This window comes from Ipomoea nil, unplaced genomic scaffold (genome assembly GCF_001879475.1).
Source record: "Ipomoea nil cultivar Tokyo-kokei standard unplaced genomic scaffold, Asagao_1.1 scaffold2279, whole genome shotgun sequence".
Classification (NCBI taxonomy): Eukaryota; Viridiplantae; Streptophyta; class Magnoliopsida; order Solanales; family Convolvulaceae; genus Ipomoea; species Ipomoea nil.
This window is the reverse complement of record NW_017618707.1, coordinates 2635693-2659452: the sequence shown is the minus strand read 5'-3', so window position 1 is coordinate 2659452 and position 23760 is coordinate 2635693. Positions and strand designations below refer to the sequence as shown.

At 36.0% G+C, this 23760-nt stretch overlaps 1 long non-coding RNA gene and 1 pseudogene across 2 annotated transcripts; one reads left to right on the top strand and one right to left on the bottom strand.

Annotated features, from left to right (window-relative positions):
- Positions 1 to 4692: 4692 nt before the first annotated feature.
- LOC109150460 lies at positions 4693 to 17135 on the bottom strand. Of its 2 annotated transcripts, XR_002049142.1 has the most exons (5): positions 17122 to 17135; positions 15151 to 15160; positions 5333 to 5517; positions 5023 to 5058; positions 4693 to 4763 (listed from the first exon to the last, which is right to left on the bottom strand). It is a non-coding gene; the product is annotated as an uncharacterized LOC109150460 (long non-coding RNA). The 2 variants fall into 2 exon arrangements; XR_002049141.1 differs by lacking the exons at positions 15151 to 15160; positions 17122 to 17135 and having other exon boundaries at positions 5333 to 5690.
- LOC109150459 lies at positions 15019 to 15709 on the top strand (annotated as a pseudogene).
- Positions 17136 to 23760: the final 6625 nt, after the last annotated feature.

Here is a 23760-nt window from a genome sequence, read left to right as displayed (position 1 = left end):
TCGGCCCGTCCCGTCCCGTTTCCAGTTGAACCCGAGACGAGCCAGCCCATATGGGCCGGGCTGGCCCGTTTTGACAGCTCTATGTGTCATTGTGTATTAAATTGTGTGCATGATATTAATTTGTCGTGTGCCCAAAATCTGTCTGCACGGTCCTCTATATATTATTGTATTCATGTGAACGCAACCCCCCCTCTCTCTCTCTCTCTCTCTCTCTCTCTATATATATATATATATATATATATATATATATATATATATATATATATATATATATATATATATATATATATATACACACACACACACACACACACATGATTTACCATGAAATTTAATTAAAATATAATCAACAATTAAAGTAATTATATAATAATTTTAATAAAATGATAGTTAAAGAATATGAAAAATATATGATAGATATAGGTGTATTGGAATAATGATGAAGTTATGAATGTTAGAACGAAATAGTAACGGTGATATAATGGTGTAAGGGTACTTTTGCCCATTATAATTGAAGTGTACAACATTTAATAAAAAATGTATACCTTCATTAGCATGTAAAAAATGGACAAAAATCAAGGATATAACCATGATTGAAATTTATTATGTTTTTAGATATCTAATTCTTTTACAATTTACATAGGTGTATTTTTGAGTTTTTAGTATCTTTTTCCTCATTTATCAATTTACATATGTATTCTTTTATAATTTACATACGTATGGACCATAAATAAAAAGTATAAAAAGATTTTTAAAATTTTCAAAGTATTATCTTTAGCTCATAAAATGATTTTCAAAATTTTTAAAGTATTCTCTTTACCTCATAAAATGATTTTTGAAATTTCCAAATTATTCTCTTAAGCTCATAAAATGATTTTCAAAATTTTCAAAGTATTCTCTTTAGTTCATAAAATGATTTTCAAAATTTTCAAGTTATTATCTTTAGCTCATAAAATGATTTTCAAAATTTTCAATTATCCTCTTTACTTTATAAAATGATTTTTAAAATTTTCAAAGTAATTCCTTTTACTCCTAAAATGATTTTCAAAATATTCTCTTTAGCTCATAAAATTATTTTTAAAATTTTCTCAGTATTGTCTTTTACTCGTAAAATGATTTTCAAAATTTTCTAATTACTCACTTTAGCTCAAAAGCTAATTTTCAAAATTTTCAAAGTATTTTCTTAAGTTCATAAAATGATTTTCAAAATTCTCAAAATATTCTCTTTAGCTCATAACTTCTGTTATCTTTTTCATTATTGTTACCATGCACATGTATCCACCATATAGTTTCTTATATTCTTTAATGATAATAATATTTGTAGACATTATATATTGAATTGTTATAATAAATAAATTTGATTTCATATAGAGTTTAATCCTATATATAATAAAGTCATATGGTCTTGTGAAAATTAAATAGTGATAATCAACATTTAATTTTCACAAGACCATAATAATATTGTTAATTATAATAACAATAACAATAATAATAATTGCAATAATAATAATAATGATAATAATTTCCACTGACATTTTCTAATATATATATATATATATATATATATATATATATATATATATATATATATATATATATATATATATATTGTGTGAACGATGGTCCACATAATTGTACGGATTATGAATATCAAATACATTTTTAATATATTAAAAATACATTATTTTTATATTAAAAGTACCTTACATACATATATAATGTACCCTTAGTATATCTAAAATATACTTTTTATTGCATGCAATCCCAAAATTTATAAGTTTGAAATTAATATATGGCATAGCTAGGCGGCCTAATATTTAAGATTGTTGATGTGCATATTGAGGACTACGGAGACAAAGATGCGTTATTCGTGGATTCATCGGATATTATCCAACAACACTATCCAACTTAATTGACGTGAAGTATGCTTAGTAACATTAAGATTATATTCTCGAATTATTAGTTCTCATTTTTTATTGATTACACATTTAATTCGATAGTATTTGGAAGAAAAAATCAATGTTCGAACTAAGATTGTGATTTTGGTCTTTAAAGGTCAATTGTGTGTTCCTACATCTAGAGTTAGAAATCTCGAAGGTCTAAAATTCCAATTTTGATCCGTGGTGACTCTAAAATTGTAATTCAATTACTATTGTAGTTTACTAAAGGGGGTGTATTCAATCCAGAGTTTTAAAGACTTTTAATGACTTTCAAAGTTTGGGGGTATTCAATTTAGACTTTTAAAGATTCTTTAAAAGTCTACCGGTATTCGATTCAGATTTTTTAAAAGTCTTTGAAAGTATACTGGTATTCGTTTCAGACTTTTATAGAGTCTGTAAAAGTCTACTGGTATTCAAATATTTATCAACTTTCATAGACTCCATCAGAATAGGATTTCTGTGGACTTTTTCTTTATTAATATAAATAGATGAAATCCGACCCTCCAACCCCAAACTTTTCAATTCTCTCTATAGACTTTTATCTCTATCTCAACCAGATAAATTTTTCATCAATTTCTATCAAAATTTACGGTACGTTTCAAACTTTTGATAAAACTATAATTTATATTATTTTTTTATTTATGCAATTATATTTTAATTTGTTGCTGTGAACAGCAAGTTTGCTGTTCGCAGCAGCGAACATGCTGTGAACAGCAAACTAATCTACTGCGAACAGCAGCGACAAGCTGCTGTTCGTAGCAGATTTTAATCTGCTTATACCTGTTCGCAGCAGATTTTAATATGCTTAAATTTGCTGCTGTTCGCAGCAGATTTTTAATATGCTTAAATCTTGTGGTTGTTTCCATCCGAAATCTTCTATAAATTTTTGTTGCAACCAATAGAATTAATATACTCAAATTTTTACAAATTCGTTTTATATAATTAACATAATTTTATGTTATTGTATGTTCATTAATTATTAATATATATATTTGTGTTAAGTTGAATTTTTTGAGAGATTCATATTTATTTTATAGTAATGGGGATCAAGAAAGGAGTAAAGGTAAAAATAAAGTTAATGGAAATTATGCATTGTGGGCACCTGAGGAGTGTAATGAGTTGTTACAACTTATGGTTGATGCGATAAAAAATGGATGACGTGATAGTAGTGGGGGTTTAAGCAAGTTAACTGTGGAGAAGAGGATACTTCCGGCTCTTAATGAAAAGCTTGGGTGCCAAAGATCGTATGCACAATACCAAAGCAGATTGAAATGGTTCAAGAACCGTTTTAACAATTTTTCAGAGCTTATGCGTCATAATTCTGGATTTGGTTGGGATCCAATCACAAAGAGATTTACTGCTAGCGATGAGGTGTGGGAAGATTATTTCAAGGTTGACAAAGAGATTATTGCGTGCGTCATAAGAGCTTTTTTTTTTTTTTTTTTTTTTTTTTTTTTTTTTTTTTGCAATACATTAGTTTATTTATGGTTTATAAAAATATATTTTTGTAAGAAAATTATAAATAATGTATTAATAAAAGTTATGAAATGTTTGTATGGGTGTATTCAATTTAGAGTTTTAATGACTTTTGTAGACTTTTTAATATGAAAAAGTTTTTAAAAGTCTATAAATGTTTGTCCTATGGATTTTTAAAGACTCTTACAAAGTTGATGAAAGTTTAAAAGATTCTATGAAAGTCTACAAAATCTCTACAAAAGTCATTTAAAATCCATCACTTTAAAAGTATTTGAAACTCTTTAAAAGTCTTGATTGAATACACCCCCCTAAGTTCTTAAAAATTTGTAATATTAAATACTATGTACTACCAGGACTATGTGGTCTAATGGTATCCGGGTTGGACTTCCATTTGGAAGGTTGTAAGTTCGAGCCTCAATGGAGGCGTTATTAGCTCTTTGTGTTTCAGTAAGTTGAGAAAGTATATGAACAGATACTACAATCTAATAGAGCTAGTAGCATTCAAAAAAAAAATACTATGTACTAAATTTAAGATTTGTAGTAATCACCCACCTTAAATATTATTTTAATTGTAAATATATTTATGTTCATAATTTTATCATAGGAATTCACACATAATAATTATTAAATAACAAAAATTTTATATATGAATAAATCTCATATAGGGTATATTTTTATAACATATTTTCCGTGCATCGCACGAGACAAATACTAGTTGAGATAATACCTCAAATGGTCCTCCCACTATTAACTAATACTCGATTTTGTCCCAAAGTATTAAACGTACTCAATTTAGTCCTCTTACTATTAAAATCGCACCCAATGTGGTCCTCTATTACAATTGCAGTCTATTCACCGTTATTTTGAGGGCATAAGTGTCATTTTAGTTGAGGCCAAACCCATTTCTTGTTGCTCGCCGCTGCTCATCCACCGAACCACCACCTGCTACGCCGGAGCTCGTCAGATGGGAGGTCTGCAACGCGAGTCTAGAACCTTCCTCCTCAACCTTTCGCCACCTTCTCCACCATATTCACCACTGCCTCCAGCCTTCTACCTCCTTTTCCTCTTCAACATTCAGCCACACTGACCAAATTCATACAAAATTTGTTGCCAGAATCCACTCTCCTCATCTCCTTCCACCTCAATCCAAACCTTATCAATCCTCGGCTTCAGCAAATCAACTTTGATTCTCACCCTAGCGATACTCGGCTTCGATCATCTGCTCGTCGCTGAATCAATAGCTAGGAGTTTGCCGATCGGAGCACAAATCATTTTCAGAAGGTAATATTTTCACTCCAAGAAGTTCACTCAACTCAGCGGCTCTTCTGGACTCTGGGGTGCCACCTCCTAAATAAATGACCAATGAATTATTTTAAGCAAAATTTCTCCAACATGCATCACACCTTGATGACTAACCATATCTAAACAAATTTACTCAATGTAGAAAGTGAAATGAGAGAGATTCTAACTTTTCATCCGATAACAAAAATAAAAATAACACCTAATTCTAAAAATTCTTAAAAAGAAAATATTCATTATGTTACAACAAAATCAGCTACATTAGCATTAGCTTGAATAAGAACAAGAGATCAAGTAAAGAACTAACCATTTGTCAAAAACAAAAAGGGAATCTCCAGGTTGCCTACAACGAAAAACCGACAGCTTGTGATTACTTAACAGGAAAATCAAATCCAGATGCAAATAGATGAACACATAAACAAAACTGTTGAGAGATTGGAACTTTATAGTCAAATTTCCTTAACACTAGCTTTCCCCATTCCCGGGAAGTTTGAATGCAGCAAAAATTAAACTACAACTGCATTACAGCTCATAGCCCATAAAATGGGAAAGAAAACTAGCATAAACTATACCATATCAAATACTCCGTATAATTTGAAACGGCAATAAAGAAGTACCGGAATCGTGGTACAATCTCCGGAGAGCTTGGGGAGAGTTTCCAAATGGAGTCCGGCCACGGAGAATGACTCCATCTATATCAAATGCTATTCCAAACGAACACCTAACATCGAAAAAAAAAAACCGACAAGTTCAACTTCCGAAAGGAGTAAATCAGGAAAACAAAAACTCCTTGTTTATGCGTCTGTTAGTGTGTAGTTTACTGAACAGAACTTTTGAGGAATCGGAGGAGATTGAGAGGTAGCGCGCGATGAAGAAGAAGAAGAAGCCGCGGCCTGAGGTAGGAGGCTTGACCGGGAGAGTAGCGATGGCTGTTTGAATCGAAACCTCATTTTTCTAATGAGAAATGGCTTTGAATTTCAGTGCTTTTGGTGGTTCATACCGGACCAGATTCGCGGCAATACAGCCAGGGGTGTTCCGGACCATATGTTTTATTTGGCACAAGTGTCAAATAGGCCTATCAACTACTAGGAAGTGCTCAATTTTCACCATGAACTAAATTAAGTGTCAAATAAGTCTATCTACCAGCTAAATTCATTCAATTGGCCTTTTTTACAGGTTACCAACAGGTTGCCTATTTAATTATTAAAATAAATAATTAAAAAAATTAAAATTTAAAAAAAAAAAAAAAAAAAAAAAGAGAGAACAGGCGAGGACAGCCGGTGGCTGCCATTTCAAAGACAGCCGTGGCTGTCCGGCGAGGACAGCCGGACAGCCACGACTGTCTAATATGAGGTCCAGATCTGGACCTCATATTAGACAGCCACGACTGTCTTTGAAATGGCAACCACCGGCGAGGACAGCCGGTGGCTGTTCTTTTTTTTTTTTTTTTTTTTTTTTAATTTGTTTAATTATTTATTTTAATAATTAATAGGCAACCTGTTGGTAACCTGTAAAAAAGGCCAATTGAACAAATTTAACTGGTAAATAGACCTATTTGACACTTAATTTAGTTAATGGTGGGAATTGAACACTTTGCCGTAATAGATGGGCCTATTTGACACTTGTGCCTTTTTTCTTTCTTTCTTTGTGGGTTAATGACTTGAAGTGGAAAAAATGGAAAAAAAAAAATGACAATAATGGAAATGTTTTAAAAAGTGAACATTTTTTTTTTAAATCATTTAAATATGTGTTTTTTTTTGGTCATAATCACATGTTTAAATGAGTTTATTCAAATTTTTGTAATTATATTTTTATTGGTTGGTCAAAGAAAATCACAAGTGCCACTTGTATTTCTCGTTGGCTGGCTCCGATTAAAGAAACGACAATGTTTAAAGTGGAAGATGGATCATCAACTTATCCATGGAGGTTGTGCAGTTTGATATGCAACAAGTGCAAGAGACGAAATGTGTGTCTAAAGTGATTCTAAATGGGTCGCCGCTATAGTGTACCATGTTGCTATTTTAGAACATCAACAATATGTTATGTTCCCAGCGCTGCAATCTGACAGACATTTTCTTCACCGTGCTGGCGGGCATCCTTCGTCTCCGCCTTCGTGGAGGAGCGCCGCCGAGTGTCGCGCTGAGCAAGGCGATGCTGGGGTGATGTCGAAAGGTGTCGTCGTTTCTTCCATCAGAGCCGACCAATGACACTTGCGTTTCTCTTTCACCAACCATTTAAAAAAAATATATTTACATAAATTTGAAGAAAACTCATGCCTCATAAATGCATGTCCCAAATGAGGTTTTTCCTATATTGTCCACTTTTTAGTCTATGACCCTTTTCTCATGGTTAGAGCATCTCAAACTTAATGTGGAGGTTATGTCACATTCTCCGAGAAAATTTCATAATATGAACCAAACATGGGAATCTTATACTCCCAAGCAAATATAATATTAGTTATCTTATATAACTTGAACCAAACACCCCATATGGTTTCATTATATTATTCCTCCTGCTAATTGGTAATTTGATTTTTAAGTTTGGATTAATGCTTTTAGATTTTATTTTTTTTTCATATTGGTACTTGATGTTTTTATATTAGAATAAACTATCTTGATTTTTTTGTTCTTGTATGTTAAAACCTTTATTCCAATTTTAGGATCATACATAACCAAACATCAATATTGGTAATCATTCCAATTACACCTTATTACAAAACATGCAAAATACTTTCACCAAAATTCATTATCATTATCAAGTATTTGATTCCTATTCTGATTCCCATGTGCGAACCAAACACACCTTAACGACCGAGACAAAACATATGCACTCGAATAAGGAAAATGTGCACTTTAAGAAGGAAATATATACACTCAAAGAAAAAAAGCATTTAAACTTACCTACTCAAAATTATAACAATGCCACCACGTTTTTTTTTTTTTTTTTAAATCTTCATTTTAGACTAGATCTATAGTTGGGATTTAATCGTATTTTTTTTTTTACCTAAATCATTCATTCACATATGATCTGTAATATATATATATATATATATATATATATATATATATATATATATATATATATATATATATATATATATATATATATATATATATATTATAGAAGTTTATAGAATCTTATAAAATATTATAGAATTCATATAATTGTATAGAATTTTAGGGATATAATCATAGTTATACAATCAAGTAGATCTTCATCACCATCCATTGCGAAGGTGGAATAAGTATAAATAACTTAATGGGGCTCAAAGTGGTATTAGTTGTTCGAATGAAGATGAAAGAGGATGTTTGGGGGTAAAGATGTCACGAAATGAGGATGAATAAAAAAAATAAGAAAAGAAAAAATGTCAAAAGAATTTTAATCGTAAGAGATAAAGAATGTTATCAATAGAAAAAAAAATTAGAAGTTAATAGCTTAATTTTTAAATGTCATCAATGAGAGGGTCAAATATTGGAGTTCAAAGTATTTTAGGGCCGCAAATCTCAAATATTGGATACTTCCACAACACTCTTCTGGAACTCACTTGTGCAATATATATATATATATATATATATATATATATATATATATATATATTATAGAAGTTTATAGAATCTTATAAAACATTATAGAACTCATATAATTGTATAGAATTTTAGGGATATAATCATAGTTATACAATCAAATAGATCTTCACCATCCGTTGCGAAGGTGAAATAAGTATAAATAACTTAAGTATAAATAACTTAATGGGCTCAAAGTGGTCTTAATTGATGAATGGGGATGTTTGAGTAAAGATATCACGAAATAGAATAAATATAAAAAAATAAGAAAAGAGAAAATGTCAAAAAAAATTTAATCCTGAGGGATGTTATCAATAGAATTAGATATTTTAGGAAGTATTAAGTATATCAACTTTGTTCCTCTTATTTCATTCGTGAGCGGTTCAGTAGTGGGAGTTGCCAAGTTACTGTTGCCTTTTATAGACCGTGGAAGGAACATTGTCCAGGGTAGTAGGTCAAATTCTAAACGGTTTGCAGCATCTCCATGATAGGCAAATTGTTCATCTAGGGATACAACCCTCGAATACACTGGTGAATAGATATGGAAGGGTAAAGATTTGCGGTTTTAGTAATGCGAGAATTTTAGAGGCGTGTATGCGGCCAATATAGTTCAAAACCATTCATTTGCAACAGATGTCTGGGGTACAACCCTCGAATACACTAGTGAATAGATATGGAAGGGTAAAGATTTGCGGTTTTAGTAATGCCAGAATTTTAGAGGCGTGCATGCGGCCAATATAGTTCAAAATCATTCATTTGCAACAGATGTCTGGGGTCTTGGATTAACTGCAGATAGGGGTGGAATAGGCCAGGCCCCTTGTAGGGGCCTATGTCCTAACCTAATTAAGGCCTAGTTAGGTCTAGCTTGTTTAGTAAAAAGGCCAGGCTTAGGCCAATTTCAAAACTTATTAAATTAAACAACTCTGGCGAAGTTGTGTCCGGCATCAGCGTAGCATCACTGGAGGCATCGACTCCCACTCGGAAATGGCGCTCTTGACAGCTGTCAAATTTGCTTTTAAGTGGTCCAAGTTCCGAAATCAGCTATCTTTACCCGGCCTTGAGAGTTGTTTGGCCACGGCAGAGAGATAGGCTTCGTTTGGGAAGTGTTTCAGTTCAAGGGAGCCTATCTCTCTGCCGTGGTAGCTCCACTCCAGTTCCAAGATGTTGATAGGATGATTAGGAAGAAGAGTGGGGAAAGTCGCCGCCATGACGAAGAGTCGTTTGAGGTTACCGGTGTTGGGATTAAAGAATCCATAGAACCAATTACCTAAGAGAAAGTACGTGTTGGTGTTGTTGAAAAAAGATGAGAATAAGAGATCAAGATAGATGAGGGTCGGTTATAGAGATTATAATTTCTTTCTTTTGAAAGAGGCGGTAGCTAGAGGGATCGGAATTCGGAAGAGAGAGGGCCATATATATATATGTGTGTATTAGAATTCTTCTCCCGCTCATATTAGTATTCGGAATATATATAGATTTGTTTTCCTATAAGAATTAGTATTTAGCTGTGAACGTGTGTGGTATAATCCTTACTGGATTTGATTAGATCTAATGGTTATAATAAATTTTTTTTAAGGCATGGTTATAATAATTTAATTTCAGTTTTTTATTTAGTTAGCAGTTTTAAAATCACTCAAAACCTTGAAATCCCTCCCTTAAACTAGACAAATCTTAGTCGTGTAAATAGAAATTTGGATGGTATGGATTAAAACACAAAGTCACACCTAAACACTTGTTTTCATGAGAGATAAATTAGTCCATAGATGACGGGCTCAAATAAAAAAGAGTTAATTCCAGCAATGGTCCTCTGACTATGTTAATTTTCTAAAATTAGTCATCGACTTTTAATTTAAACATTTTACGTCCCTTGACTTTCAATGTCTTTCCAATTGAGGTCCTTTTGTCAGATAACGCAAATTGGACTTTAATTCCAGCAATGGTCCCCGCCCATACTGAGAGAGTTGGCTTTCCAAGAGGCAAGATTTCTTCGCATCTTATCAATGACAGCCGTAAACATGTCTTTAGAGACACGTTTTTGAAGCATTGGGATGCCTAGGTATGAACCCAGGTTGGGGGAGATGGGTATACCCATTTTGTCGTTGATGTTTCTTTTAAGACCTGCATTTGTGTTAGGAGAGCAGAAAATAAGGGATTTAGAAAGGTTTAGCTTAAGCCCCGATTCACTACTGAAGTTTTTAAGGCATTCCATCATAACTGTGGCTTGACGCTCCGAGGTTTCCCGGAGAGCATAAGGTCATTTGCAAAGAAAATGTGGGGTATACCGGTCCCTCCTCTAGATATGTGTATTGGCTTCCAAGTGCCTAACCCGACTTTGATTTGGATCTCGTAAGCTAGTCTCTCCATCACAATATTAAACAGGTAAGGGGACAACGATGTCACTTTCACGTAGGGAAATCCAATCAACGCTATCACGAGAGGCGTCCACCATTCCAGGGGATAGTGATGTCACTTTCACGTAGGGAAAACATGATCAGATCAATCAACTGTCTCAGGAAACCAAAGTCAATTAAAGTACTTTCAAGGAAAGTCCAATCAACGCTGTCATAGGCTTTTTGGAGGTCAACTTTGACAATCAAGAACCCCTTCTTGCCCCGCTTTCTACGAATGGTATGAACAATTTCCTGAGTAAGGATCACGTTGTCAAGGGTGGACATCCCCGGGAGGAAGCTATCTGATAAGGGCCAATCAGCTTGCTCATGATCGGCCTCATTCTGTTGACAATCACTTTGGAGATCACTTCAAAAGCCACGTTTTGAAGGGTGACTGGTCTAAAGTTTGCCGTAGACTCCGACACCTCTTTTTTCGGGATAAGGGTTATGAGAGCTTGCAGGTGACTCTTGGGCAAGGTACCATCCATAAGGGGCTGATTCACGATGCAAGTCAGGGCGAAACCTACCTCACCCCAAAAATGTTTTAAAGGTTGTCGGTATCCCATCTGGTCTCGAGCTACCAAACTTTTTGATCCTAGAGGTGGTTTTTTTCACCTCAAGGGTCGTGGCAGCCTTGATCAAACTGTCAGTTTGGGTCCTGGAAATCTTATGGGCCTCCATAACCGGGGTTACTGCCCTAACGCTGCCTCGAATATCCCTGCAAAAAAAGAGAAGAGAAGAAGTTAGTAATATGGTTGGATAAGTGGGTCGAGTCGTCCGTCCAAGCTCCTTGAATTTTTAGGAATCTAATCCGATTCCTATTTCTACGAATCAAGGCTGAATTGTGATAGAAGCGGGTATTCCTATCACCATCCCTAATCCACTCCATCCTTGATTTTTGGAACCATAAGGCATACTCTTGATATAGAACATCGTTGAGCTCCTTAGTGGGACTATTCTCAAGTCTTTGAAGATCATCGGAAATACTGTAATTCCACGCTCTTTGGATCCCCTGGATTCTAGCTACTAGCCGTCTTTTACGCTTAAAAATGTTACCAAAAACATTCTGGTTCCAAGTGATGCTAAGCTTAGTTACATCATCAATAATCTTCACAATGTCATGGACCGGCCCACTCATAGCCTCTTCCCAGATGGCCTTATAGTCGTCTCTGGTTAGCCAAGCTGCTTCGAAGCGAGTCGGCGAAGGTCCCAGCTTCTTGAATAAAGAGGATATGATTGTGATCAAAATAAACCCTAGGGAACACCATCGTCTTCGCTTCAGGTGAGCACTAACATTCCATAGAACCCTGTCAAACCTTCTTAATTGGGTCACCCTACTACCTGCGAACCGACACCAGGTGAATCTAGGTCCCGAGGCTCCCGGGTCAATGATGCCACACTCGCCAAAGGCCTCCACAAATCTCTGAAGGCTGTTATTATTAATGGAGTCACTACCCCATTGTTCATCAACCGCAGCGATGTCATTAAACTCCCCGATAACGATCCAAAGACCTTGAATGGAGCTAGCAAGGGATTTACAGTTATCCCAGAATATGCACTTTGCTAACAAGTTAGGACGAACATAAGCGAAAGTAATAAAGCAATTCTCATGTTGTTGCTTCACTCTAGCGTGGATAGCTTGGGACGGGTGACCAACAACCTCCAGGTCTAAGGGACCTTGCTTCCAAAAGATGTGAACGGCCACCCGCAAAACCAAATTGGAAGCTTACTTTCGATAATCGTCTGAACTTTTGCAAAAATTAGGTCAAAATCCTTATCTTCCGCACATCTAATTAGGATATCTTTGGAGTTGAGCAATCCAAATTGGACTTCACATGAAATCCCCAAATTCTGGCAGAATTTTGACCTAACTTGGTCAATCGGGAGACGATCCTGAAGAAATCGTCCAATTATGGTCAGTTTTCCACCTTTTTCTGCTAATCTTCTCCATTCCTCTTGCTTGAATTTGATAATTGGTCTCCCCTGCTTAGTTGATACCATATGTTCCTTCTCGCAATTAAGACATTTAGTGACAATTTTTTTGTGACACTTTGTAATTTAGTCACAAATAATACTCTTTTTGTGACTTAAAAAATGTTCAACACTATTGCTTATGATAATTGTGACAACTATTTTTTTGGTCACAGATAGTATGGTAATTGTGACAAGTAAGTAATTGTTACAAATAAGTTGTCACTATTATTAGAATGATAGTGTCGTAACCTAAGTTGTCACTATTTGTTGTCACTAAATGTATTTGTCTTTTGGCGGCAATATAATTATAGTGGGAACAGAAGTAATTGTGACAAAATATAGTGTGACACACAAATTTTGGTACTTTTTTGTGACAAATTGTTGTTGGTCACTCTGTTTTATATATGTGTGACAACTCTTTTTGTCAATAAAAATATACTTAGAAATGAGATATGATTGTGAGAAAAAAAAATTATTGTCACTCATATTGTTATTTTTTTTTATGAAATTGTTACAAATATTTAATTTGTGACGCTCTATTATTTCCTAAACAAAAATTACTAAATTGTAACAATAATTATGTTGAATTCAAGTTTTGTCACTAATGTTATGATAATTGTGATAAGTAATTATTTGTTACAATGATTTTGTCACTATAATTAAATAGAAGAATATTGTGTGAAGTTATGTTGTAGTCAATGTTTGCCACTAAAATTGCATTCAAGTTGGTGCCAAAGTAATTTGTTGTGAACTAAATATTAAATATTATGATCAATTAAAATGCAACTAGTTAGTGATTCTTAAAATAAATGTAATTGTGAAAATTAAATACATTTTGTAATCGCTCATTTTTTTTTACTTTCTTTTTTTGTGACATATAAGTTCATTATCATTTACGGAAGCTATCTAATAAACAATTTCGCAAGTTAAACTGTTCCAATTCATTTTATTACAAATGTTAAAAAGCTCATACTTATCACTAATTAGCTTTAAGAAGGATATGACAACAGACAACCAAAGAACTCCAAAGTTAAGCGTGCTTGACTTACAGGATGAGTGACCTATTGGGAAGTAAGCATAGTGCAACACTAAAATATATCAATTGGTATTAGAGTTGAGGTCACAGGTACGAATCGATCCAAATGGGTTGGGCGTAGGTCGAGTCATGTCTAGTCCGGGGCAGGGTGGGGGGTGCTGGATTGTTGGGGGTTCATCGGGTTGACCCCGAGTTCAGCCTATTAATTGGTTACTACCTTTTAGGTCACTAATAACAATAAAATAATTAATTGCAACGATTTTAGTTGTCACTACTCACTATAACAATATTTTGTAATAACATATTTGGTCACAAATTATACATTTATTGTGACAATTATCGTTATCACTCAAATACTACTTGTGGTGAAAGTAAATATTGTCACAAAGTAGTGAGTAATTGTGACAACTTTTCAAAAGTCATCACTACTACAATAGTGACGACAGGTCAAAAAATGGTCACTAATTTCAATAGTGACTAAAATTGATAATTTCAGTGACAACTTCTGTTGTCACTAAATGTTAAATTTCTTGTAGTGATTAGGCATCGCTTGATTCTTATTTGCATATGTTATTGTTTGATTTGTTGTTTGATTCACATTTGCATATGGAATTGGTTCATTGTTTGATTTCTGCATCCTCGCACAATTTATGAGTACGATTGTAACAGAGTCTCACAATCTGCCTCCTTTCCCGATTATGCATTATACAAATTTTTTTATGTTGCTTGTGATTCCTCTGCAATTGGAACAGCTACCAATGTAAACTACACATTGTAGACCGTGTTCCGGCGACCTTCTAGCGTAGCAGACCTTCCCTCCAACGAGCTCCGGTGTAGCAGGTGGCGGTTCGGTGGATGAGCAACGGCGAGCAGCAAGAAATGAGTTTGGCCTCAACTAAAATGACACTTATGCCCTCAAAATAATGGTGAATAGACGGAAAGGGAGGACCACATTGGGTGCAATTTTAACAGTAAGAGGACTAAATTGAGTATGTTTAATACTTTGGGACAAAATCGAGTATTGGCTAATAGTCGGAGGAGCATTTTGGGTATTAACTCGATTTTAATTAGTAGGGATTTGTTAGTTATTTTAAAAATATATAAATATTGGGCATATGTTTGAAAAGAGTTAATTTCCAAAATGGTCCTCCGACTATGGTCTTTTCTCAAATTGGTTCATTTACTTTTAATTGCACCAAAAGTGATCATCCGACTATTTAATTTTAAGCCAAAATGATCATCCGTTAACTTTGGTGTTAAGTGGGTGTTAAAAAGAAAGACAAAACGGACAATTTATATTGTTTTCCCAAAACCTCACTCCAAAAGCAACCTCCAGCGTCATGTCGACCAAGGATTGTACCCACCACCACTATGACCGGCGGAAGTTCTACAACCGCCTCTTCCTTACCCTCTTGTGCTCCATAATTCTCATCCACTTCATCGTCTTCCTCATCTGGCTCATCCTGCCCCACCAAGCCCCGGCTCATCCTCCAAGACGCCACCGTCTACAACTTCAACGTCACCGGCGGCGGTGTTGCCACTGGGCTCAACCTCATGACCACCAACATCCAGGCCACCCTTACTTCCAGCAGCCCCAACGAACGCATCGGCATCTACTATGACCGCCTCGACGTCTACGCCACCTACCGCGGCAAGCAGATCACCCTCCCCACTCTCCTCCCAGCCTCCTACCAAGGCCACAAAGACATCGCCGTTCCTCAACGGCAACACCATACCGTTCTGGTGGCGCCCTACCTGGGGCTGGAGCTCAGCCAAGACCAGAACGCCGACAGGGTGTTGATCAACATCAGAGTCGATGGACGGATCAGATGGAAAGTTGGGAGATAACTATAGTCCCAACAGTATTTTAGACGGAAAGTTGGGTGTTCATCTCCGGGAGGTATCGTTTAGATGCAAACTTCCTGCTTATTTGAGCTTCGGAGATAACTATAGTCCCAACAGTATTTTAGACTTTTAGTAGGTTCAACTGCAAAGTATCAATTGGTGCAAAATTGTCACGTTGATGTTTGACCAAGGATTTGGGGTTTTTGTTTAATCGGCTGGACAATTTTTTATTTTATTTTAATTTTAAAAATGGGGTGGTCAAAGGTCTAAACAATAAACCATATAAATTATCTGTTTTGTCTTTTTTTAACACCCACTTAACACCAAAAGTAACGGATGACCATTTTAGCTTAAAATTCAATAGTCGGAGAATCACTTTGGGTGCAATTAAAAGTCAAGGAACCAATTTGAGAAAAGGTCATAGTCGGAGGACCATTTTGAGAATTAACTCGTTTGAAAATCATTTTAGGATGCGTAGTATATTTGCAAACAAATAATTCTCGGAGTACGAGTTATCGATCCACAGGGAAGTGGTTGTATCAAGCACTAGTTACTAACTTATTCGTTAGAGCTAATCCTAACAATTACTTAGATGATTGATTGGCATAAAATAAATAAAATAAAACAGAGGTTCAGGATTTTGAAAACAATTAGAGAGAAGTTGAGATTCATGGGATTCAAGTATTTAATCACCTAGTGCCAATTATCGTTTGCAATATTTAGTTTGGAATTAAGATTTGTGTGGGAATGCAAAGTGGAATCGAATTACTCCCGTAATCTCTATTCCTAGTGAATTTCCACTCCCATGGCTTAAACACCCAATAAGATCAAAGATCAGCATTCAATTATTCCTAATTACTACCATCTCCCGATTGGCAACAATCTAGAATAAACTTCCCCTAATAAGTTCCCCTTTCCCAAGGACCAACCATTAGGTGCAATCGTGTGTGCCCTAATTTATGCCCCAACTCCCATTGATGACACAAACATGGCTATGAAGCTAGTAACTATGGCCATTAATTACAAGCATCAAACAATATTATCACGATAGCAACACAAGTATTAAACCCAAATAATAATATATTAAAGAAACTGAGAGCTCAGGCACATAGGTTCATAAATACTTTTACCCAAGAATCTCTAAAGAATTTAGCCAAGCATGACTAAATTATACATAGCAAATATAAATAAAGAATTACAAATCATCAAAAGAGTACAAGAATTAACCAGACGATTTTCCCAAATCTCCCTAGTCTTCTTCTTGCTTTCCAAGACAACTTGTGGCTCTTGATTTCTCTCCTTCTTGTCTCCAAGAATCTCTGAATTCTCTCGGTCCCCGTCCTCTTTTAGGGTTGAGGAAGGAGGGATTTTATAGTGGGTACAAAGTTGAGATGAAATAGGAATCTTGTACCAAATTGGACTCAAATTCTAATTCCTATATTTAAATAAAGAAATTGTCGTCTTTAATGATATTTAGAATTTGGAAGATTCCTTGAATTGCTAACTTTTAATATGGAGATATGAGCCTTGAAATCCGCGCAATTGATATTAGGAAAAGAGATCTCGCGCTTGTATTGAATTTTGCCCAGCTGCGCCACTTTAAGCGTCTGTTTTTATCCCAGAAATAGACGCCTATTCTCTCGACGCGTCGAGAATTTTCTCCACGCGTCGAGACTTCCTGTGCGCGAATTAGTTAGCTACTGGAAAATTTCGACGCGTCGAGTCCACTGGGCCCCGAACTCGTCCAAAATTGCTCAAAACTCATCCTTGAACTTCCCTTGCTCATATCTTTGACCTAGAATGGTTCAAAAACACTAACAAACACCGTAAAACATTCAAAACAAGTGTGAACCATGATTAAATGATAATAGCAAGGAAAATATGTATTAAATAGACAAAATTAAAGAACTTAATCACTGTGATGATTCAAAATAACTATAATAACAAGCAAATATGTGATAACATCACCCCCTCACACTTAAGCTTTTGCTTGTCCTCAAGCAAAACTAAGGAATAAAATCACAAGTCAAAACATACAAATTACTCATGCTCTCTCTTGCACAACCTTTCAAACCACCAACCTACTTGCTACGAAACAACAAGCTTCAAGAATCAAATTAGTTTGGCACATAAGAGACTCATTTCCAGGCCAATAACCGAGCACCAAGAATTTAAGAATGCATGCTAAGATCAAATAGGACTTTATTAAGCTTGTAATGGGGCTACGGGTGATGGCTAACAAAGAAGTGGTATGGAAAAATTAATCAAAAAGAGAGAATGTCACAATTTATCTAAACTTTTCAAATTTTGGAAGAGGTGAGATAATCATAATTCCAAGGAGCAAATTTCTTTTAAGAACTTAGCAACTCTTTGGTAAAGTGGGGATCCAAACTCAAAAACTTTCAATCTTTTTTTTTTTTTTTTCATTCTTTTCTTTGTCTTTGGACTTCTTTTGGATATAGCAAGATAATTTTAATCCAAATTTTCATGACCTCCACACTTGAACATTTGTAACACTAGCTGCTTCTTTTTTCGTAGCACAACTCCATAAAAACTCTTCTTTCAGAAAAGATAAAGATAAAAGTTTCATTCTCTCAAGGGTGGATGGGAAATATTTGGCCAAGGGTTAAGGGTTATAATAATGGGGTAAATCAAAGAAAAACAATCACAAAGAGGGGATAAGTGCATAGCACTTATTTAAACAAACAAAAGGCACAACGGGGATACGAAGGATAAAAATATATATAGGGACAGGTTTAAAGGCTATGGCTAAACAAAAATGGCCTAAATCACTTCAAAACATGCAAAACTTAGACATCACTTAGGGAGTAATGAGGCAAGTTCTAGCAAAACACCCATGACCGGAATCTCACATAAGCCTTTACTAGCAATGCAAAACACAAGATCAAGAATTAATCCAATTATTAAGTGGTTAACAAAGCTATTGGCAAGGGAATAGATCAAATATGTGTTACATCTCGAATCATCCATCACAAATTGAGATGCAGCAAGCACCACTAAAACAAACCACAAACCAACAAGAGAGGATAATTGTAACTGCATGCTAAGACAAGTAGCTTATTCACCAAAAATAGCATATGAGTCATCCAAGCAAAAGCAAAAATTTTAAAAATTTAGAAATATCCCAAAATTAATGATTCCTCCCCCTCTTAAAACTTTGCATCATCCCTGATGCAAAATAAAAGAAAAGTAGAACAAGAAAAAAGAGAAAACTAAGAAGCAATAAAATAATCACGAACTAGAAAATAATAAAACTAAATAAGACGAAACTAGAAAGCAATAAATAAATAGGGAAAGTAATAAAAGATAACATGGGGTGCCTCCCATGAAGCGCTAAATTTAACGTCGTTAGCTCGACGTTACCTCTCTAGCCATCAAGTGATTGGAGAAGAAAAATCCCCTTCTTTCCATCAACTTTCTCTTCCAAGTATTTCTTCAAGTGGTGTCCATTTATAAATTCTCTTAAGCTCGAACCCTTCACGTCATCATGTAAGGAACCACATTTGCCCGAATCAAGAATTATGCCTCCATTCTCTTTTCCTTCTTTTTCAACACTCTTTTGTTCAACAAGTAATGAGAGTCTCGGATCATTCACATGAACCAGCAAGTATTGGGAATCATTGGATATATAGATAGACAAATGTGTGCCATTATCCTTAAGAACTCCAATGCCTCCCAAATTCAAAATTTCTCTGAAGTTCTCTCCAAGGGAAGTGTTCTCCATTGGTGAGACATCCTCATTCAAATCATGTGCTCTATTGAGAACTTCCTCATCTAATGGGCAACTCTCTATATGTTCCTTGCCATCATTACCTTGCAACTCTACATTTTCCTCCCAGCTTGGTGTCTCCATCTCAATGCATTTATCAAATATTTCTTCATCTCCCTCTCTAAGATCCTCATCATCCTTTTTATTTCTCTCAACTTCATGACCTTCATTTGGCAAGAGCAACTCTTCTAGAACCTCTCCATTAAATGAATCTTGAAGTGGCTCTTGAATTGTCAAATCTTGCTGTCGAGCTATCATGTGATCGAGTCGAGCATTCATGCGATCAAGTTGAGCCTTCATGTGATCTTGTAACTCCAGATATTTCGAGCACAATTGCATTATCTTGGTCTCTTTGGACTTCATCTCAATTATTTGGTCAAGTGATTGACAATCTTGTTGAAACTCTTGGTACGGCAACTCTTGGGCTCGCCCTTGATACTTGTAATTGGGATCCATGATAAAGCAATTTTCCGCCTCATGAGATCCACCACATATCATGCACCGTGAGGGTTGTGGAGTAGGTGGTGTGCATCTTTGATAAGTAGCTTGACTCATGTTGGCACAAAATCCTTGAGTAGATTGTTGAGGGATATGGTTGGTGGGGTTGAGCATGTAACAATTTTCCACAAAGTGATTCCCACCACAAAATGAGCACCATTGGGGTTGTGATGTTTGATATGAACTTTCTTGATAATATCCTTGACTAGAGTTGGCAAAATTTGAGAAAGGGAATTGTTGTTCCATTCCTCCATATTCTCGATTCATATTCCAACTCATCTCATAACCTTGAGAAGGAGGGTAAAACGGTGGCATGGTTCCTTGGAATGCATATCTATCCATAAACTAAATCACACTCAAAACAATGAACTTGTTATGGGTTAGCAAAATAAAATAAAAAAAATAATAATAAAAATGGACTAGTCTCCTAGTATAAAGATTTCACTAATGTTAATACTAGAAACGCCACTTCCCCGGCAACGGCGCCAATTTGATGCGTAGTATATTTGCAAACAAATAATTCTCGGAGTACGAGTTATCGATCCACAGGGAAGTGGTTGTATCAAGCACTAGTTACTAACTTATTCGTTAGAGCTAATCCTAACAATTACTTAGATGATTGATTGGCATAAAATAAATAAAATAAAACAGAGGTTCAGGATTTTGAAAACAATTAGAGAGAAGTTGAGATTCATGGGATTCAAGTATTTAATCACCTAGTGCCAATTATCGTTTGCAATATTTAGTTTGGAATTAAGATTTGTGTGGGAATGCAAAGTGGAATCGAATTACTCCCGTAATCTCTATTCCTAGTGAATTTCCACTCCCATGGCTTAAACACCCAATAAGATCAAAGATCAGCATTCAATTATTCCTAATTACTACCATCTCCCGATTGGCAACAATCTAGAATAAACTTCCCCTAATAAGTTCCCCTTTCCCAAGGACCAACCATTAGGTGCAATCGTGTGTGCCCTAATTTATGCCCCAACTCCCATTGATGACACAAACATGGCTATGAAGCTAGTAACTATGGCCATTAATTACAAGCATCAAACAATATTATCACGATAGCAACACAAGTATTAAACCCAAATAATAATATATTAAAGAAACTGAGAGCTCAGGCACATAGGTTCATAAATACTTTTACCCAAGAATCTCTAAAGAATTTAGCCAAGCATGACTAAATTATACATAGCAAATATAAATAAAGAATTACAAATCATCAAAAGAGTACAAGAATTAACCAGACGATTTTCCCAAATCTCCCTAGTCTTCTTCTTGCTTTCCAAGACAACTTGTGGCTCTTGATTTCTCTCCTTCTTGTCTCCAAGAATCTCTGAATTCTCTCGGTCCCCGTCCTCTTTTAGGGTTGAGGAAGGAGGGATTTTATAGTGGGTACAAAGTTGAGATGAAATAGGAATCTTGTACCAAATTGGACTCAAATTCTAATTCCTATATTTAAATAAAGAAATTGTCGTCTTTAATGATATTTAGAATTTGGAAGATTCCTTGAATTGCTAACTTTTAATATGGAGATATGAGCCTTGAAATCCGCGCAATTGATATTAGGAAAAGAGATCTCGCGCTTGTATTGAATTTTGCCCAGCTGCGCCACTTTAAGCGTCTGTTTTTATCCCAGAAATAGACGCCTATTCTCTCGACGCGTCGAGAATTTTCTCCACGCGTCGAGACTTCCTGTGCGCGAATTAGTTAGCTACTGGAAAATTTCGACGCGTCGAGTCCACTGGGCCCCGAACTCGTCCAAAATTGCTCAAAACTCATCCTTGAACTTCCCTTGCTCATATCTTTGACCTAGAATGGTTCAAAAACACTAACAAACACCGTAAAACATTCAAAACAAGTGTGAACCATGATTAAATGATAATAGCAAGGAAAATATGTATTAAATAGACAAAATTAAAGAACTTAATCACTGTGATGATTCAAAATAACTATAATAACAAGCAAATATGTGATAACATCAGCAGCTAAAGAGAATACTTTGAAATTTTTGAAAACCATTTTGAAAGTTAAGTAGAGTACTTTGAAAATTTTGAAAATTATTTTAGGAAGAAAAGATATAATTTCAAAAATCATTTTAAGAGCAAAAGAGAGTACTTCGATAATTTTGAAAATCATTTTAGGAGCTAAAGAGAGTACTTTGAAATTTTTGAAAATAATTTTGGAAGCTAAGGAAAGCACTTTGATAATTTTAAAAATCATTTTAAGAGTAAAAGAGAGTACTTTGAAAATGGGGTAAATTGGGTGGGTGAGAGTGACATGTGGTAATTACAGAACTCTATGTTCATAATTTTTTAACTTCATGTTTACAATCATTGAACTCTATATTCACAATTAAAAGAACTCTATGTTCATAATTATAAAACTCTATGTTTATAATTTTTGAACTTCAAATCATATTCACAATTACAGAACTCTATATTTATAATTTTTAACTATATAATTATGAACTTTTTCTCTCTCGCTCTCTTCGCGAGTTTTGACGCTACTAGGGTTTTTGACGAACAACGACGCCGGTGACAACGATGGGGTCTGTAGATATCACGACGCTATGTGGTAACCTGACCCTGGCGGACGTAGATGACGATGACAACGTGGTACAGATGCCAATTGCACGGACTAATACGATGGAGGAGGAGGAGGTTTTCTATGCGGTTGGGCGCCTGGTGACAGACAAACTAGTGCGATTGGCCTTTTTCCATGATACGATGGCTGCAGTATGGCGGCCGGTGATGGGGGTTAACGTGAAGGAGTTAGCACAGAGGAAGTATCCGTTCCGTTTCTATCTAGAACGGGACATCGAGCGTGTCATTGCGGAAGGGCCATACTCCTATGAGCAATCCTTGCTGATCCTACGGAGGGTTGATCCAGGCCAGGATCCTGAGAAGGTTCCGTTGACGCACGCAGAGTTCTGGGTGCAAGTACACGCATTGCCACGGGGATTTCAGTCAGAGGCGGTGGTGCAGGCTATTGGTTCTTTTATGGGAACTTATGTTAAGGGGGATGAGCGTAATTTTGATGGGGCAATGAGGACCTTCTATCGGGTTCGAGTGGCGATAGACGTGGCCAAGCCGTTGAAGAAACAAATGAAGCTGCGTATGGATAATGGGAGTTGGGCAGTGATTGAGTTCAGATATGAGCGGTTGCCGACCTTCTGCTTCCTGTGTGGTTTAATTGGCCACGGGGAGAGGTTTTGCCACAAGTATGAGAAGCCGGGAGAGGTGAGCGTACCAAGGCCGTATGGTGCGTGGTTGCGGGCTGGTAGCAGGAGGGGAGTGCCTTCTAATGGGCAGAGGTGGATACCACCTGAGAGCACGGTCGAACGGCAGAAATGGAAGGCCGCTGTGGTCGAGTCCCTTTCTGTGAAAGAAGCTGTGGCATCGGAGGGGTTGAGGGTGCCAGAGGTAGAGGTGTCTGACCCGAAGCGGAGGAGGACGGACGAGGTTGATACGGAGGGGATGGACTGTGATGCACCAGGTTCAAAAAACTTGACTCAGGCGGGACTTGCGGAGCAGGCTCGCCCAGAATTATGAATATCATGTCATGGAACTGCCGGGGGCTTGGCAACCAAACGGCAGTTCAGGTGCTCGCGGATTTAGTCCGTGATAAGAGGCCGAAAATTGTGTTTTTAATTGAAACTATGCTGAAGCAACAGAGGATGGAAGAGATAAGGGTACGGCTGGGATTTCATAGTATGCTGGTGGTGGATGCGGATGGGCGTAGTGGGGGTTTGGCATTATTATGGGATGATGCGGTGCAGGTTCAGGTAACTGGATATTCGGAAAACCATATCGATACTATAACGGTGTTGGATGTGGGAGGACCGGAGTTCAGGTTAACGGGGTATTATGGGTTTTCGGACAGGCAAAGGAGGAGGGAGTCGTGGAACTTGTTACACACATTGGCCGGGGTTAGTGATCTG